The sequence below is a fragment of the Chrysemys picta genome, chromosome 8 (assembly GCF_011386835.1).
Source record: "Chrysemys picta bellii isolate R12L10 chromosome 8, ASM1138683v2, whole genome shotgun sequence".
Taxonomy (NCBI): Eukaryota; Metazoa; Chordata; order Testudines; family Emydidae; genus Chrysemys; species Chrysemys picta.
In genome coordinates, this window is record NC_088798.1 from 28,763,472 (window position 1) to 28,780,360 (window position 16,889).

Consider the following 16,889-nt stretch of genomic DNA (forward strand, 5'->3'; position numbering starts at 1 on the left):
GCCCAGGTCACACAGGAAGTCTGTGGTGGAGCAGGGACTTGACCCCTTGTTTCCCAAGTCCTACGTTAGTGCCCTAAGCACTAAACCATCCTTCCTCTCTCACTGTTCAGAACAGCTTGGAGAGAAGCAGCATGGATTGAGGCACAGTGTCTCCTGTTCCTTCCCAGTGCTTGGGGATGAGGACACATCCCCCCAACACCTCCATCCAATGCTCCCCATTGGCACTTCCCCCCTTTTTGGGAACCATCCTCATCCACTTTTCTTCTCACTCAGTTCTTCTGCAGGCCTTGTTCCCAGGGGCTGCACAAGGACAAAGGGGAATGAAGATCTGTGGGGGGCTCCTTGGGAAAAATTCAAGGGCAGGGAGCTCATTTGAAAGATCTCCCCACCTTCCTGAGCATCTCTGTGGGTCCCATCATGCAGCAGGCATGGACAGCAAGGAGAAATGTGGAGGAGCACAGCTCCCCCTCCTCTGCTAAAAGCAAAGTTAGAGTCCCCCCTTCACCCCATTCTGGGCTCCCCCTTGTCCCATTCTCTTCCCTATGTCATGCAAGATGATACAATGTCATCACCACATGATGGCAACATCCACAACTACTTACAGCCAGTCGAACTGTTGAGCTCCCCCTCCTTGTTAAAATTCTGCCACCAAATTGAGTGAAGATTGGGATGATTTCCAGGCCCTTTAAGGAGTTCTCTCTTCCCTGGATACTACTAAAGCTTTTCCAGAAAGATTTCTGTCTCTTGCTCATAAAATACTTCTGAAGAGCTAGTTCTATTTCCTTAGAATGAGCTTGACTCCACACAATGGTTGGTATTTTTTAAAAATGTCCTGCCAAAGAATACACCTCATTTGCCCCCCTTCCAATGGTACACATTTCATATGGTGCTGTACTATCAATCCACTCCATGGAGTTTTCAGGATCAAAGTACAAACATTTCCAGAAAAAGTACTTAACTGAGACAAGATAGCCAGCAACAGCACTTGGCAATGTTCAAGGTAACATTTGTATGGAGTATGCATAACTTCAAATTTAGGGTGACCAGACAGCAAGTGTGAAAAATTGGGACGGGGGTGGGGGGTAATAAGAGCCTATATAAGAAAAAGACCCCAAAATCGGGACTCTCCCTATAAAATCCGGACATCTGGTCACCCTATTCATACTAGGAGCTGAAGAGAGGAAGCAGGAAATGTAGGCTGCCGGATAGGGAACAGCTGAGGATTTTGAAAGCTGTGTGAAGCAATTTGGATTTGAATGATTAGCTGGATGTTTTGCCTAAAATGATTGTCAGTGAAATAAATTACAATGTTAATGCAATAAAGGTGTGACATGCAGGAATGCTGGTAAGGGACTGATCTTTATTTCCTGGACAGAGTCTCAAAATGGGTCATAATTACATAAGGTTGGTACCACTGTCACATGGCAGGGTTCAGTATTCGCTTCCTCCAGTGGTTCCTGTTACATATGCTCTGTTTTTGAAATATCAAATGCAAATAATATAATATCTACTAAAAATAACAGCCACAAACTAATATAGATAATTCGTAAAATACATAGGTAGAGATGTATAGAACCTCCATCTGAGCATTGGACATGGGTCAGTAACTACCATCGTTGAACCTCAGTGGCTTTTTGATATCACAGCCATTTCTTGTTCTCCAAACAGTTCCTTCTGCAATGGTCTCATCAGTTGCTTAGACAGATTCATCACCTGGAGTCTGTGTCTAATATACCTGATGGTGCTCATTCTCAGTGAATGTGGACAGGTGTTTCTGAGCACTGCCGATAGCATCCTGGATGCCCTCAAGAAACAGAAAGCCAGTGTTCTCCTTGGTTTTGTCTCGGGTGTCTTCTGTTCCTCCTGTAGGATTGATCCTGTGGGAGGTTATGATGCCTAACCTTGGTGTGGGTGGTTAGCAGTTACCTTAGCAAGCTCCCAGCCACTTTTTGTTTGAAATCTAACATTCCGTCTGACTTGGAATGGAGGTAACTGTGTACTTCTGTTCTAGTTTATTGGCATGCAGCTCTTTTACAAGTACTTCAGAGGCTACATCTACACTACAGCCGGGATCGACACTCTGAGATCGATCCACCAGTGGTCGACTTAGTGGGTCTAGTGAAGACCCGCCAAATCGACAGCAGATCGCTCTCCAGTCAACCCCTGTACTCTACCCCCGATGAGAAGAGTTAAGTAAGTTGACGGGAGAGTTTCTCCCGTTGACCCCCCTGCGGTAACTCAACTTAAGGTACGTCAACTCCAGCTACGTTATTCACATAGCTGGAGTTGCGTAGCATAGGTCGATTTACCGCAGTAGTGTAGACATAGCCAGAATGAGTTGTCTTTGACTCAAATGCTGGTTAGGTGTTGGCATTGAGGTTTTTGTCCTTCTGAACATCAGTCTTTGAACTCCAGTTAAGCACTGTGAGTTGTGTTGAATGAAGAGTATGGCTGGATCCCTGGAAATCAGTGTTCTTGCTCCTGCTTTTCTTTCTTTCTTTTAAATAATCAAGCTCTTTTCTGTGTCTACTGAATTTTCTGCTAATTAATTTTAGTGTGCATAGCATGGATATGACATGGTGTGCTTAAACTGACCTGTGAAAGAGAACTGCCCAAATGATCCACTTCTAAATTGTGGGCCATTGTCTGTTATTAACTTTTCTTGAATCCCATGGTGAGGAAACTGTAATTTATGTTTATTGGCATTGTGACATAATGCATTGTGCAATCGTTCAATTTCAAAAAAATCTGAGTAGTAATTCACTAGAATTTAAACAGATGTATGCCAAACTGAAACAAGAGCAATCAAGAATTCCATGTAGTTTTAGTGGTTCTTTTGTATTTTGCTTCCTTCATCTATTTCAGATTTCACACATGGATACCTCCCCTTCAGTGGCAGCATTCACACCTGGCCACAACAGGACATCCTGGACTCTTGTCTTATATTTTTCAGTCTCCAGATAGGCACGGTGAATAATGCTTAGCATTTTTGACCTTGTGTTTTGGGATATCACGACCCAATGTCCTTTGTACAGAATCCCAACATATGCAGCAATTTCTGCTCTGTGATTCAAATGAGGTTTTATGCTTGGAGATGGATGGGCTTTTTTGATTGACTATCCATCAAGAATTATTATTTTCTCAAGTTGCCTGTAAAGTTGGGTCATATGGGGTTTCCCCTTTGTGTGTGACAATTTCTGTTTTTGGAAATATCCATTTTATCCCAGCAATGCATTTTAAAGTATGCATGTTGAACATTGTGCTAAGCTACAAATATACGTTGTATATTTTTCCCAGAAATGTCTAACTATTTCCAACAAAGTTGGATTTAATATAAGTTTATTTGCCCCTGGTGTTGCCCCCCTTCTTGCTCATGTTTATGGCAGAATGTGTTTTATTTAAGACGGAAAGCAAATAAATATATTCCACAGTCTTTCACCCCTTCTCTGCAAGCACATGGAGCCTTGGGTATGAGGCTTTTTATAGAAAATTGAGGGGAAAATTTGTGGGAGACTCTTCTTAAAATATCAGGAGCACATAACTGATCTTTTGCACTAGTCTCATGATCACTAGCTGCTCCAATGGAACTGCTCACATGCTTGAACTTAAACACATGCTTAAATGCTTTCCTGGATTACGATCAGACTGCTCAACACTTTGCAGAAACAAATTACACTCTCAGACACCATGGTATTGGGCACATTATTTACACTAGATTAGTCAAACCAGTGTGGAGTTTCCACGTAACAAGAGTCCAGGATTTGATACTAAAAAAAGAAATTTAAAGAGGTTTAGTTCTAACAGCATCTGAAGTAAATCCAGCGTAAAGTATGTATAATGACATTAATTTAAATATGCCAGCATGTTAAATGCAAGATAGATTCACATTTAGGTAAAAGTTGTACACTAGGCTAAGCTCTTCCAAAAAACATACAAAATGTATTGCATAAACTACTATGTATTTGACCATATGGTCATGAGAAGAAAAACTTTTCTTGTCAGAGGAAGTAGGTGTGGCTAGAAACTCCTACTGAAAAGATTTAAAAAAAATGAAACCTGCTGATGCTGTTCTGTTCTTGTGTTTGAAGTAATAATTAGGAATCTGGCATCCACTTAGGATAATAACTACTGCTTTTTGAACACAGATTTTCTAAGCTTGAGAGACCAGTTTTCACAGAACTCTTTAGCAAGGCTTTTATGTGACAAGCATTACATCATCAGAACAAACTGTTAATGGCAAATCAGAGATCCTGAGGGCAAACCTTGGCTTCCTCATACCTTCTCAGGATTGAGTTTTCCAAATTAAGGCCAAGTTTTTCAAAAGTGGCCTGTGAATTTGTGTGCCTACCTCATGTGCTCACAACACCAGTTGAAATCAATGTGAGCTGCATGTGCTCAGCATTTCTGAAAATCAGGTGCCAAGATGTCTTAAGCTGGGCATTTGAAAACGGAGACACCCAAAATTAGATGCTCCCTTTTTAAAAAATAAAAAAATAAAAAAATAATTAGGCGTATGCTTTACATGTGTCACATACAGACACTTCCTCTCCATACTCATAAATAGTAATTTCATTACCCAAAGAAAAACAATAAAATGAACAAAAAAATAAAATCATATACTATTTTTTAGCCTAGCTGGAGGTTTCCTAGTATGATGAGCTCAGGTTGACACGTACGGATTCTTCTCTAGTATGATCAGTCCGCTGAGCAGTAAAAGGTCAGCAGAGGACAGTGTGATGGATGTGCTGAGAGCAAATCAGCTGCTGCTATGCTTGCTCTTAGCTGCAGGGTGGTAGGTCATAAGGAAGGAAAAGATTCTGTAGCAGTTGGTGAGGAATAGGGTCACAGAGGCAGGGTGTCTGGCAGGAGCATTATTTGCTATGGAGTAAGGGGGGCAGTTGTGTCCCTCCCCCAGACTTTTCATAGGTCTATGTGCTCCATTATGTCTTCTGCTTTTTTTCCTCCCCCAGATATTACAGGATATAATATAATGTTCTGTATACTGACACAATTTTGTCCCCCTCTCCTCCTGAATGTTTTTTGAAATGATGCCCCTAGAGTCTAGAGCATGGTGTTGTAAGCAATTGGTGGAGTGCATATTGGGACCCACCAGCTGCTAAGGCCCTGTCATAACTATAAAGGGAAGGGTAACAGCCCTCCTGTGTACAATACTATAAAATTCCTCCTGGCCAGAGACACCAAAATCCTTATACCTGTAAAGGGTTAAAAAGCTCAAGTAACCTGGCTGACACCTGACCCAAAGGACCAAGGGGACAAGATACTTTCAAATCTTGGTGGGGGGGAAGGCTTTTGTTTGTGCTCTTTGTTTTGGGGGGTTGTTCACTCTTGGGACTAAGAGGGACCAGACATCAATCCATGCTCTCCAAATCTTTCTGAACAAGTCTCTCGAATTTCAAACTTGTAAGTAACAGCCAGGCAATGCGTGTTAGTTCTATCTTTGTTTTCTCAACTTGTAAATGTTCCTTTTGCTAGAGTGCTTACCACTGTTTGCTGTAACTTTGAACCTAAGGCTAGAGGGGGTTTCTCTGGGCTCTTTGAATTTGATTACCCTGTAAAGTTATTATCCATCCTGATTTTACAGAGATGATTTTTACCTTTCTTTCTTTAATTAAAAGCCTTCTTTTTAAGAACCTGCTTGATTTTTCCTTGTTTTAAGATCCAAGGGGATTGATCTGGACTCACCAGGAATTGATGGGGGGAAGGGAAGGGGGGGAAATGATTAATTCCTCCTTGTTTTAAGATCCAAGGGGTTTTGGATCAATGTTCACCAGGGAATTGGTGGAGGAATCTCCCAAGGCTACCCAGGGAAGGGAGTTAGCACATTGGGAGTGGTGGCAGCAAAAGCAGATCTAAGCTGGTAGAGAAGCTTAGAGGTTTTCATGCAGGTCCCTACATCTGTACCCTAAAGTTCAGAGTGGGGAAGGGACCTTCACAGGCCCATAGAGCTTTGGCAGCTGAAGCATCTACTGCACTTGCCTAGGAATACTACACCTGGTGCACTACCAGGAAATGGTGTAGCATGGCACACCAGAGACCTCACAAAGAGTCGGTGATTACACTGGTGTAACTCTATGGACAGCAGTGGTGTTCCATCAGAGAAGAATATATCCATTAGGCAGGTTCTGACCCCCTGCAATCTCATTGCTTTGTTCAGCAACAAAACTTAACATTTGTATTACTTGTTTCATTACTGGTAAAGTTTTGAGCTTTCCAAGTGCATAGTATCACTTCACAAACTGCAGATCCCCGAGACTCTGTCAAACTAATAATTAGTACCTGAACCACACGAGTCCTTTACACAGCTCCCATCTATTTCCACTACATTTGTTATTTGACCAAGATTACTTTATCTTACCTGGACCAAGTTTCTCTATTTTTTCCTAGTATATGCTCTGTAACAATCAACTATTGTACTGGAAGGTATACGTGTTTATATTAGATTATGCTCAAAGTACTTGGATTTCTTTCAGCAAGAGAGAACACTTGCATTACCATGTTCCAAGGTGGCTTGATATTGAATAGCATACTAATATGCCGACAGTATATAGAAACATATCACACACAAATAATTACATCCAAAGATATTAAAGTTGCAAAGTCAAGCACTCAGAAGTTAGGAAATGCCAAAATTAAGGGCTCATGCAACCTTAATTTAGCCCCTTTTGGTGTATGCATTATGAAACAATCTTCAGTTCCATAATTACCTACAATTTTTTCCACAGGCCCCCTGTCTCATTCAATGCATAGGATGGACAGTGAACATTGAATGGGTAGCTATTCAATGTTTCTTTTTGTCCTCATCATTCAGAGTGTGGCCCTGTGCATTATTTACTGCACACCATCCAAACCCTGCACTGACTACAGAACTTAATTTCTTAATTAGCTTTTTGATGGTGCTCTCATTGTAGCATCTTAGTCCCTTACTAGCATTAATGAATTTATCTTCACAACACTCTGTGACGTGAGATGGCATTATCCCCATTTGAAACCCCAGGAACTGAGGCACAGAGACTGATATAAAATGTCAACTAATTCTGGGTGCCAATTTGAGAAACCTAGGTCCTGATTTTTCAGAGTATTTAATATTATCTAGTACTTTGTAGGTTCCGAGAAGAGCTCCCACTGACATCAATTGCAGTTATAAGCGTGCTCAGAACGTCTGTTAATCAAATCCCTGGTGTCTCAAGTTGGGCACCCAGAAATGGGGAGCACACTGTGGCCAACTGTAAAAATGTTGGTATATGAGTCTTGCCTAGCATCACATAGGAACCCTTTTGCAGAAACAGGGATAGAATTCAGCTCTCAAGGATGGCATTCAATAGTATAAACCCTGAGAATATTCTTTTGCTTTCTCATTCACCACATACCTTCCAACTACTGCAACAAAACAAGGCAGGGGTCCTACAGACAACAGCCTCCCTCACTACCCAACCCTAAACTTCCCCTGAGAGCATCTCCATCCTGGGCACTGAAAGAGGCAGAGTTCTGTTGGAAAAAATAGTATGTGATCATGTAATTGAAGACTGTGTCATAACACATACGCACAATGGGGCTGGATTAAGGTTACACAGACAACCTTAATTCTGGCATTTCCTAACTTTTGAGTGCTTGACTTTGAAATCTTAACCTTCCTTCAATGTAGTATTTTGTATGTAATTTCCTATGGTTATAAACTGTTTAAAATATTTAAAAACACAAATGTCATCACCATATTCCCCCTTCCTCCCTGCTGCCATGGTTCAGTAGTAGGGTAGGAATCTTTAGATCCACAGCACAGTCCTCCTACTAGTAGCAGTAGAAGGCTGTTAGCTTCTGTGCGGACCTGCCACTAAAGGGATGGTGAGTGGGTTTCACAACTATTTGCTAGACAGCAAAAGGATGTTGAAACTGTGGGATACTGGGTTCTGGAGGTGTGCTCTAGTAGTTACAGATCCTTCTCTACCTGTTGCTCTAGTTTCTCTCTATCCCTTTGTACTACTACTCCCCGCCACCTCTACAGCTACTGCCCCATCCCCTCCCCTGGTTCCTACCTAGTGCCCACTGCTCCTATCCTTCTCTGACTCCTGCCTCTCTTTCCCTCCTTGTTCCATGCCCCTGGTCTTTGGCCCCCATCTGCTCCTGCCCCCTGCTCCTAACCCTCTCTCAGGCTCCAATCCCACACACTCCGCCCCCTTTTCTCTTTCCCCCACCCTCCCCCAGTTGCTCCCCCTTCTTCATTTTAGTCAGGCTGCCAGGCTCCTTTACTATGATGGTTGGGCACCACCAGCAGGAGTATTGAGAGCACAGGAGAGATAATTTCCCTGCTCTTGGTTCCTGTGTCTGGTGCCACAGCAACTTCTGGCATCTCTGAGGAGCACTTTAAAAAGTGGAAGTTAAATCTTAGGGAGGAAAATAGAAAGAAGCATAAACTCTGGCAAATGAAGTGGTGTAAAAATATAATTAAGAAGGCCAAAAAAGAATTTGAAGAACAGCTAGTCAAAGACTCGAAAAGCAATAGCAAATTTTTTTTTAAGTATATCAGAAGCAGGAAGCCTGCTAAACAACCAATGGGGCCACTGGACAATCGAGATACTAAAGGAGCACTCAAGGATGATAAGGCCATCGGGGAGAAACTAAATGAATTCTTTGCATCGGTCTTCACGGCTGAGGATGTGAGGGAGATTCCCAAACCCGAGCCATTCTTTTTAGAATGAGGTATCCCAGACTGAGGTGTCATTAGAGGAGGTTTTGGAACAAATTGATAAATTAAACAGTAATAAGTCACCAGGACCAGATGGTATTCACCCAAGAGTTCTGAAGGAACTCAAATGTGAAATTCCAGAACTACTAACTGTGGTATGTAACCTATCATTTAAATCAGCTTCTGTACCATATGACTAGAGGATAGCTAATGTGACACCAATTTTTTAAAAGGGCTCCAGAGGTGATCCCGGCAATTACAGGCTGGTAAGCCTGACGTCAGTACTGGGCAAACTGGTTAAAACTATAATCAAGAACAATATTGTCAGTCACCTAGATGAACATAATTTGTTAGGGAAGAGTCAATGTGGTTTTTGTAAAGGGAAATCATGCCTCACCAATCTGCTAGAATTCTTTGACTGGTTCAACAAGCATGTGAACTAAGAGGATCCAGTGGATATAGTGTAGTTAGATTTTCAGAAAGCCTTTGACAAGATCCCTCACCAAAGGCTCTTAAGCAAAGTAAGCTATCATGGGATAAGAGGGTAGGTCCTCTCATGGATTGGTAACTGGTTAAAAGATAGGAAACAAAGGGTAGGCCGGTAAGTCTAACTTCAGTACTGGGCAAACTGGTTGAAACTATAGTAAAGAACAGAATTGTCAGATGCATAGATGAATATGATTTGTTGGGGAAGAGTGAACATGGTTTTTGGGGAAATCATGCCTCACTAATCTACTAGAATTCTTTGAGGTGTTCAACAAGCATGTGGACAAGGGGGATCCATTGGATATAGTGCACTTAGATTTTCAGAAAGCCTTTGACAAGGTCCGTCACCAAAGGCTCTTAAGCAAAGTAAGCTGTCATGGATCAGTAACTGGTTAAAAGATAGGAAACAAAGGGTAGGAATAAATGATCAGTTTTCAGAATGGAGAGAGGTAAATAGTGGTGTCCCCCAGGGGTCTGTAATGGGACCAGTACTATTCAACATATTCATAAATGATCTAGAAAAGGGGGTAAACAGTGTATGTTTTACAATATTCACTGCCTTCTGTTATTTCAATATTAGTATTATTTATATATTGCCCAAAAATATGCCTGGCACTTTATAGACGCAAGAGAAGAAAGGTTCCTGCCCCAACGAGTTTACAATATAAATAAACACACAGACCACAAAGAGGGGGGCAATGCACACCTGAAGTTTTTAACCCCCATTTTCCCTTTTTTAAAATTGTTTTTTCTTTGCATAGTTTGTCCTTTTTTTTATAAGCTTTTGTTTTTTGTTGTTTGATGCATGCCCATTTGCCTTTTGCTTCTCAGTTTTTTTGTAACCATTTCCAAAAATGGATATATACGTTCCAAAAAAACCAGCCTGATACAAACACGCAGCAGGGTTTTATAAGGTTTTTTCTGCTTCCCGGTTGATGTTTCAGTCATAGAATTTGAGACGAGAAGAGATTGTTGTGATTATTTAGTCTGACCTGCACAAACACATGCCACAGAATTTCACCAAGTGATTCCTGCATCCAGTCCATAACTTCCTGTCGAACTAGGGGATATCTTTGAGAAAGACACCCATTCTTTATTTAAAGACTTGAAATGATGGAGAATCCACCACATCACTAGGTAAGTTGTTCCAATAGTTAATTATCCTCATTATAAAGTTTGCACTTACTTCTAGTCTTAATTTGTCAATCTTAAATTTCCAGCAATGGGATCTAGTTCTGCTTTTGCTAAAGTAAAAAGACTTCTACTGTCATAAACATTCTCTTCATTTAGGTACTTCTAGGCCATGATCAAGTAGCCTTTAACCTTATCTTTGATAAGCTAAATAGACTTGAATTTTTTTAATTTCTCACTGCACGGAATATTTTCCATATCTCAAATGATTCTTGTAACTCTTTTCTGAACCATTTCTAATTTTTCAATATCCTCTTCCAAGTATGGACACCTGAACCAACATAGCATTCCTGGAATGGTGTATACACTGGTAATAAAACTTCCCTACTTCTACTCAGTGTTCCCCTGCTTATCCATCCAAGGATTTCATTTGATCTTTTAGCCACCACATTGCACTGGGAATTTATGTTCAGTTGGTTATCAACCATGACTCCTAAATCCTTTTCTGAGTCGTAGATTCATATATTCCAAGGTCAGAAGGGACCATTGTGATCATCTAATTTAACCCCATGTATAACACAGGGCAAAGAACTTCCCCAAAATACAGCCCCCACCCCATCTGATCAGGGTGACCTATAATCCTTGTTTCTAGATGTATGATCTGGCATTTAACTGTACTGAAATCACGTTGTTAAAGTCAGCTCAGCGTACTATTCAGTTCAGATCACTCTGAAGAACTGACCTGTCCTTATCATTATTTACCACTCCACCAATTTTCCTGTCATCTGCAAACATTACCAGCCATAATTTTATAAGTGTCTCTTCAGCAAGGGAGTAACTGACGGTCTATAAAGGGTAATAGTAAAACTGACTATAAAGTGTCATTGGCACTCTATAAATACCTGTGATAGATATTGGTTATGCTAGGTAGATAAGGGGTACTGATTCTATTGTCCAGCCAATGTAAAACCACTGCTTCTGAGAGGAGAATCAGGCCCACTGTTTAACTATCCACCACAAGTATTTGCAGAGTACTAATGAGCATGAGATCTAGGCATTGAAATACAATAACATAAAATTTAGAGGGACTTACTATTTAAATAATATGATTTCTGCTCTTATCCCACAGAGGTTCAGTCACTTGTAATTTTTTTTTTATTTAAATATATGTAAGCACATACATATTATAGAAGCACGTGTTGTGACTCCACTCCACCTGCAGGTAAAGATAACCTGCAAAGGAGGAAAATAACATCTTGAATATTACACGTGCAACAAACTGTTCACAAACAATCTACAGTCAAATAATTATTTGTAGGAATTTCTTGGTGAATAATTTGGGACAGTGGGGAAATTGTCCATTGTTTGTGTACAATTTGCAAGCAGAAAGAAACATATTTTAATTAATAAATGATTTGCTATGAATTGTACACCTACCATTTAGTACCTAGGAGCTACTCCAACAATACACGAAAATACTTTAATGGCAATTAACTGAAAACAAAGAAACATAATGAAAAGACAGAAGGTAATAAATTATGTGAACCATTTGGATAGAAATGAATCATACTCCCGGTGTCGGATAAACTCTTTTTTCTTCAGTACGTGCAGGTATGTCTCATTAATGTAATATAAGCCATGCCTAATTACCACTAACAGAAAGGCCTTGGTGTTCACCTCCCACACAGAGAAGCACACCTGCCCTCCAGAAAATGCAGGTATTTCCTCAAGAAGTTAAGATATGTCAGCACTTGCTTAGATCTGCTCTTAACCGCTCACGTTACAAAAAGATTGGTTTTGGACCAACTGGTCTGGCTCCTCCCCTCTGAGAATCTGATATGCTTCACCCTGCTCTGTCTCCCCTCCTCTGCGTTAATCCAGCTGCTATCCTTTAGGTGTGGTCCAGTCTGAGTTGGCTCATATACTTCAAGTTTTGTGTGGTCCAGCTTCTCAGGATCATGTCTGGTATATTAGGTGCCCCATGGTGAGACTGAGACTTTGTCTAGCCTTCTTTTGTTGATTCTGGCCCCTGGCTCTGGTCCAACCTCCCCCTCATGCCGCAAGGTCTGTGCTTCTTCTTGAACATCAAGTTATATATGCCCTGTTCCACTCACTGAGAGGCTCACAGATAGGCGCGCAGCAGATAGGACCCTTGCACCCCTGGAGACAGGGAAAAGAGGAGAAAGAAGCAAGAACACCATTTTTATTTAATTTTTGTGGTATCCAAGATAAATAAAAAGAGGAACAGTTGTATGGGAACTGAAGAGTACTAAATGTTACATCAAAGAGCAGGAGTAAGAGAAAACAGCCAGTCTAGAAGATATGAACCAGTGGATTGATCCAAAAAAATAAAAATATTATAAGATACTGAGTATACATGAAAGCTGAGTTTTATTTGTAGTCTTGCAAATTAATAATATTTTACATAGTAATTCATGTTTTTAAATTATAAGCTATTCTTCAAACTATCCAATTTTCATACAAACTCTGAATACCAAATACTAATAATATCTCAAGCAATAGATGGATTGATTTGAACATAACTCATAGTTCCATTGACTTCAGTTCAGTTTAGAAACAAATTTAGGGTATGTTTATACTGTACCATTAACCTAGCTTTTAGACCAACCCCTCCGCCACCTACCTATCCATGTAGGTTTGGAGGTGCTTTAAGTCTAGGCTAGTTTACTAGCATAGAGATGTGAATTAGTACCTGAGCTCCAGTTTAACTCAGGCTGGAGTTTGCCCATTTTGCAGTGAAGATGCACGCAAAATCACCTGAGTGCTGATAGTCCTCCCATGCCCTTCCCACAATTCCTCCCCACCAAGGACAAACAAGTTTCTCACAGTTTACAGGAAAAGAATCTTAGGTGTCTAGCACAAAGAACCATGGGATGTGCCCACAGACACACACAGGCCAGTGCAGAACCAGTGGGTGTGTTTACACTGCAATGTAAGGCCAGGGTTAGTGGAACTCAAGTGAACTGACCCTAGGTTAGAGAACCCAGGGCTTGAGCATCTACACTGATTGTTAACCCTAGATTAAGAATTTTCTAAGCCTGAAAATTCAAACCTGGGGCTCTGGCATCCAGACTGCAGCACGCAGACCTGAGTCAAATCAACCATATCGCAGACTTCCTCGCGCCCACTCGAAATGTGGCCACTCTAGTCCTTTGACCATGGTGCAGTATGGGAAAACTTGACTGTGCACCCTGCACATTACAGGAAGTTTGAACAGCCCCAACACATCCTGCTGAGCAGTCATTTTGCTCTGTATAATCCCAGCTCCCTGAGCCAACAACAAGGAAGAGGCACTTTTTGAAGAACTTCTCTTGCTTATGCTTTCACTCCTGTGTCAAGAAATGGGCAGAGCTGCCATGAGATGCTGGTGGAGATTTCAGCGCCATTTTCTGACCCACCAAAGGCATCTGACACAGATTATGATAGAGCAGGAAGAGGAGGAAGCAGAAGAGGAGGAGTACACAGGCATGGCAGACTCAAACTGGCAGATGCTTCTCAATACACTTGGGCCCTTGATGTAAATCGGTGTTTCTGGAGAAGGGCCACAAGCATAGACTGCTGGGATTGCATTGTCATGAAGACCTGGAATGACCAGCAGTGAGTCCAGAACTTTTACATGAAGAAAGCTACATTTCTGGATCTTTGAAAGCAGCTTGTCCTGACCCTCCAGCATAAAGATAAATGCATGAGATCAACCCTGCAAATCCAGAAGTGGGTTGCAGTAGCCATCTAGAAGCTGGCTATGCCAAACTGCTACAGGTCCATTGCAAACCAGTTTGGTGCTAGAAAGTCAACTGTGGGTAAAGTGGTTGCAGAAGTTTCTGAAGCAATCAGGCATGTGATTTACCCCAAGGCGGCAGGCATAAAAGATATTTCTGAAGTAATTGCTGGCTTTGAGTGAATGGGATTTCCAGACTGCGCTGTGGCCATTGATGGGATTCATGTGCCCATAGTTTGCCCTTCTCAAGGAGCACATAAACCACAAAGGGTACTACTCCATTGTTATACAGGCCCTCATGGACCACAAAGGGTAATTTATGAATGTCAGCATGGGTTGCACCGGAAAAGTTTATGATGCCAGGGTTTTCCACCGATCAGGAGTCTACATTCATGGACAGGCTGGGACACTGTGGCACCACATGACATTGTCATAAATGGAGTTACTGTCCTCACCATTATTCTGGGGGGACCTTGAAAACCTCCTTTTGCCTTGGCTTATTTAGGGTTACCATTCGTCCGGATTTACCCGGACATGTCCTCCTTTTTGTGCTAAAAATAGCGTCCGGGGGGAATTTGTAAAGCACTCACAATGTCCGGGATTTCCCCCCTCCCCCGGCAGAGCAGAGCGAGCGGCTGGGAGGGCTGCAGGAAAGTCCCGGGCTGGACTCCGGAGCAGCTGTAGAGGAGCCGGATCCGCCCTGCATTCTGAGCAAGTGTATCAGCACAAAGTGCAGCCCTCCCCTTTTGCAACTGGGAGCGGTTTCTGCCATGCAGCGTAGCAAAACGGGAGCGAGAGCACTTTGTGCTGATACAAGGGCAGCTCTCCCCTGCAGCCCGGTCCGGCAGCACTGTGCAGGGCCAGGGACCGGGTTTTGTTGTGCTGGGGAGCTTAGCCACGTGTCCGGCTCGCACAGAGCCCAACACCCTGTTCTGAGCAGCAGGGTAAGGGGGCCAGGGGGCAGGAGAAGGGGCAGGGAGGTTCTGGAGGGGGCAGTCAAGAAACGGGGGGGGGGCTTTTTGGGGGGAGTGGAGAAAGTTTTGGGCAGTCAGGGTACAGGTAGGGGGTAGGGTCCTGGGGGGCAGTTGGGGGGGGGGTCTTAGGAGGGGGCAGTTAGGGGACAAGGAACAGGGAGTCTTAGGTAGGGGGTGGGGTTCTGGAGGGCAGTTAGGAGCAGGGGTCCCAGGAGGGGGCAGTCAGGGGACAAGGAGCGGGGGGGTGGGGGACTGGGAGTTCTGGGGGGGAGCTGTCAGGGGGCAGGAGTGGGGAGAGGGATCGGAGCAGTCAGGGGACAGGGAGCAGAGGGGTTTAGATGGGTTGGGAGTTCTGGGGGGGGCTGTCAGGGGGCAGGAGTGTGGAGAGGGATCGGAGCAGTCAGGGGACAGGGAGCAGAGGGGTTTAGATGGGTTGGGAGTTCTGGGGGAGCTGTCAGGGGGTGGGGAGTGGTTGGATGGGGCGTGGGAGTCCCAGGGGTCTGTCTGGGGGTGGGGGTGTGGATAAGGGTTGGGGCAGTCAGGGGACAAGAGGCAGGGAGGCTTAGATAGGGAGTGGAGTCCTGGGGGGCAGTTAGGGGCAGGGGTCCCAGGAGGGGGCAGTCAGGGGACAAGGAACAGGGGGAGGGTTGGGGGTTCTGGGGGGGCGGGAAGTGGGAGGGGCAGGGGCGGGGCTAGGGCGGGGCTCCTCCCGTCCTCTTTTTTGCTTGCTGAAATATGGTAACCCTAGCTTATTAAACTGTACCCTGATTTCAGAGGCCCTCGCAAAACATGGTTTAATTACACTTTTAGCAGGTGCAGAATGGTTGTTGAGGGGAAGGCAGTTCTTCACAGTAAGAATTGATGTAAGGAAATGATTGAAGTATGAATTGCTATAGATAACTATATTGAGGGAAAGTCTTTGCATACTAATTCCCAATTGTCCCTGATCATGTGCTTACCTTTACTATGTTGAATACGCATCATTTGACGTGAAACAGTGATAGAAATAAACTTTCCTGATGAAATAAAACATTTTATTTATAAACAGGTATTAGAAAAGTACACTGACCCTTACACAGGCAGGCCAGCTGCCATTACCACACCAAAATACCAGTAACAACGGAACTTTACAGGGAAAAAAAATTTAAAAAGTGCATGGAAGTTCACACAGTGAAATCATGTACAAGACAGAAACACTCTACCCCTGGCCTCCTGTTCTCCTTTCCCGTGGTGCTGTGGGAGGGAGGTGCAGGCATCCACAGGGGAGGAGGTCAATATGGAGGGCTGTATGGGGCACGGTTGCCCAGCCCAGCCACTCATGGGGCCTGATTGCATGTGCCACCGAGCCATGGAGTCTTCCAAGCTGCTTTTGGACTGCAGCACAGGGTAGCACGCAGGGGATGCAGGCCATGGTGTGAGTGATGCAGCAGGAGCCACTATTCTTGTCATTAGTGAGATGAGCCACTCACGGAGCTCTTTCTGCTGAGCTCTGTCCTCACTTAGTTACCGTTCCTATTCCAGGAACTGAGAAGCAAGTGCCTACTCACACACTGAAACCTTGTCCTCAAGCTGTGCAGCCAGCCAAAGCATGTCCTGTTGCCTTGCAACATGCCCTTCCTCTAGCCACAAGTGCCTCTGTCTTTGGTAGTGGGCCTGCTGGTTAGCCTTGTCCAGAACTTCAACCATAAGTTCATCATGGAAACGCTTCCTCTTGGAATGGTCCATGAAACTACATTGGCCCAGGCATCTGCTGCAGAGTGGGAAAGCTGTGGAGATGGCATGAACACAGAAAAAATCCTTGTGAAATTTCAAGGGCATAAAATGATACGTTTACAAACTGAACTTCAGTATATTGTGA